Raw genomic sequence first — 3,148 nt, 5'->3', positions numbered from 1 at the left:
TAGAAATTCATACCTTCACTGAGAACAGTGTCTTTATTTGCTTCCACAGGGGAAATATTCTGTGATGATGAATCTATGATGCTTAGATACAAACAGGAAAGGCAGGTGAGATATACATGTAAAAAAAATAGCATGTGCTTAACATATTCTTTCTCACAGCATTTAGGAAAATAAAACCTTTACCTTCAGGAGGAGATGGAGCTGTTGTTATCCCAGGTTCTAACGAAGAACTGGGGGACACTGGCTTTCCGTGTGCTTTAAAAAACGTTTCATACAGCAGATCATTACCCGACAATGCCTAACATGATTACTACATGTATGAGAGTGAAAAAAAGATTCTGACTGAAATTACCATAATGCTGCTTTTTCTGCTGCTGGTGGCCCTGAATCCACAAGGGACATTAGACTTTTATGATGACAGTAACAGTGTGTTGAAAAACATTTCAGGTTTCAGTATATTAAATCAGATCCACCTACTTAGTTCAGTGTCAAATTTAGATGGAGACAAATTTAACATCTCTCTTTCCAGCTCCTCATCTTCCTCCATCACTAGGAGATGAAACAAAACAATGTTAAATCTGTGTATTAGGTGTATTAAAATGTTAAAATAAAGTTTGTTTTTGAATATTTTTGTGAACTGACCTAGAGTGCTAGATGTCGACACGGAGGCAGAGGATGTAGCAGTGACTGCAGCTGGTAGAGCAGGTGGTGGAGCGGACTCTGCCGTCTGCTGCCTGAGGATGTACTGCTGCAGGTTGTACATCTTGCTGTTTTTGATACACTTCACTCCTTTGACGAAGGCAGCATAACCATCAGCCCTGCTCTCCCAGATCTGCCTCCAGGTGTCCTTGGCCCTGGCTCCAAAGCCAACAATATTGTCCCCCTCTGAGGCCACTGGTGGTGCAGGCTTCCTGGAGAAGAGGCACTCCCGCAGGTCCTCAATGTCCTTAAAGCTCCTGGCGTAGTCCAGAAATGACAGCAGGCTGTCCTTACTGTGTCCCTGGGGGTTGAAGGTCCCATCTCTCTCCTCCTCTTCTACCTTTTTCATCAGGTAGAGGGCGTATCCGACATCATTTTCTAGTCTGAACGACTTCCCTTTGTACCTCCCAAACTGCAGCACATACTCCCCCATCACCTCCAGTCGGTCCAACACATCCCCTCCCCGCTGAAAGACCACAGTGAGAGTATCAGTCCTCACAAGGTCATGTCTCTGAGGGGGGGACTTGTCCTGAAGCGAAGGATTTCTATTAATCTTCATGGCCTCATCAGAGGGGTCCTGCCGCAGATGGCCTGATGGACCCTTCCTGAACAACACCGTCATCCTTCCTGGGAAGAAGCTGCTGGTGTTCTTCATTATCTCCTGTGCACAGCAAAACACAATGCATATTATTTATTATATAATAAATAACACTAAAACGAATCAGCATTTGTAATAGCTAGGTAAGAGCATTTGATATTACACAGACAGAGTAGATATATTTCTTAGTGTAACACCTATTGACAAAAATTACATTTCTTTTTTCATGGCAATCAAACAACTCTCTTACATGTAGGCTATAAAATAGACATATGTTGTGGTATTTACAGATTCTAAATATTCAGAATGAGAACTGATGAACTTACATAACGATGGCACAAAAGGCCTGAGTCTTAATCATAGTTAAAGAAGGTCTTTAATTATATATCTATAATGTCTATAAAAACACAATGAAAGAGTCAAAGAAAGCAGAATGTTAATGCTGACATAGAGTTTATATAACTAACATTAATGTAAGTTCCTAGCTAACTTAGCTGACAACAAACCGAGTTAGAGTGTCGGGTCGGAAATAAGGACCGGCTGGGCCAGTGAAAGACCTGGTCCCTACCCTAACCAACGTATTAAACTCAATATAAATATTCTATTAGCTTTCTTCTTTAGTCAAAAACTGCGTAGTCAAAGACTTCACTGGAGACGGACAAGAGTTGGTGCAAAAGAGTTTATTCCAATAAAGGACAGATAAACCCGAGCAACATCCCTGCAGGTCTCAGGATGGAACTGAGCTGGTGGTCAGCGAACATCACCTTATATTCACCTTAAGCTCCACCTTATCTCCTCCTCCCAGGTGGGCGTTACACCTTACCTCCACCTACAGTGTTCGCTGACCACTCCTCTCCTTTGGTGAATTTCTTATCCTCTGCTGCCATCTAGTGGCCGTTTTTATGTACTGTTTTACCAAATTAACCCTTTCACTAATGTCACAATTTCCAATTTCTTTATATTTTTGACATTACTGGACTAGAAATTCACCAATATGTTTCAACTTAAGTCTCACCGTATTTTTTAAAAAGTTATACAGGCATAATTTGACACCATTAAAACTCAAACACTTACAATTGTATTTTTTAAAAGAATTAATAAGGAATAACATATTTGATACATGCATAACATGATTCAATAATGAACTACATAATTCAACAATGCCAACCATGAGGGTGCTGTGTCTCATACAAAGTTTAGTTTCGGCAGTGCAAAGTTTGGTTTCATGCAGTACCTGGCCGTACCTTGCAGTACCAGGCGCCATTAGTCACAATGTTTCATGATCTCATTCTTGGCCTCAGTTTGCCAGGATCTCAGGCCTGGTGTACGTGACTTACAGCAGGTGCCTACTACCATTGTGTATGTTACGGTTGGCTAGGTTTTGCCTGCGCTGCCTGAGCAGCTGCTCTGCTCATGTTGGCACTTTGAAAAGGCACCGGTTCATAAACACACAGAGTATAGGAATAAAATATGAGTTGGTACACACTTATTAAACATTTAGTAGTCAAACTTTACATTGAAAGACTAACAACAGTGGTCAACACCTTTACCCCGCGAGACCACAGTCATTCTTCCAATGGCTACACTACAAACACTTCTGAGTAATTCTTCTAAGTTACCTGCAGCAGTTACCTCCACCTTGACTTGTGTCGTATATCATTTTAGTAATACAATAAGTTAATTAGTGCTTTTAAATCATGGGGTGTCACTGAAACTTAAGTTTCAAGGCCATGTTAATCATCATGAGATGAAATGCGGATTAGGTGACAAGAAAAGTACCATCCATAATTTTTGGTTCAACACATGTTTGCGGATGCGGATCCAAACAGCACTTTTATCTTAATATGAGAA

The sequence above is a fragment of the Micropterus dolomieu genome, unplaced genomic scaffold, assembly GCF_021292245.1.
Source record: "Micropterus dolomieu isolate WLL.071019.BEF.003 ecotype Adirondacks unplaced genomic scaffold, ASM2129224v1 contig_14456, whole genome shotgun sequence".
In the NCBI taxonomy this organism is placed as follows: domain Eukaryota; kingdom Metazoa; phylum Chordata; class Actinopteri; order Centrarchiformes; family Centrarchidae; genus Micropterus; species Micropterus dolomieu.
This window is presented reverse-complemented; position numbering follows the sequence as displayed.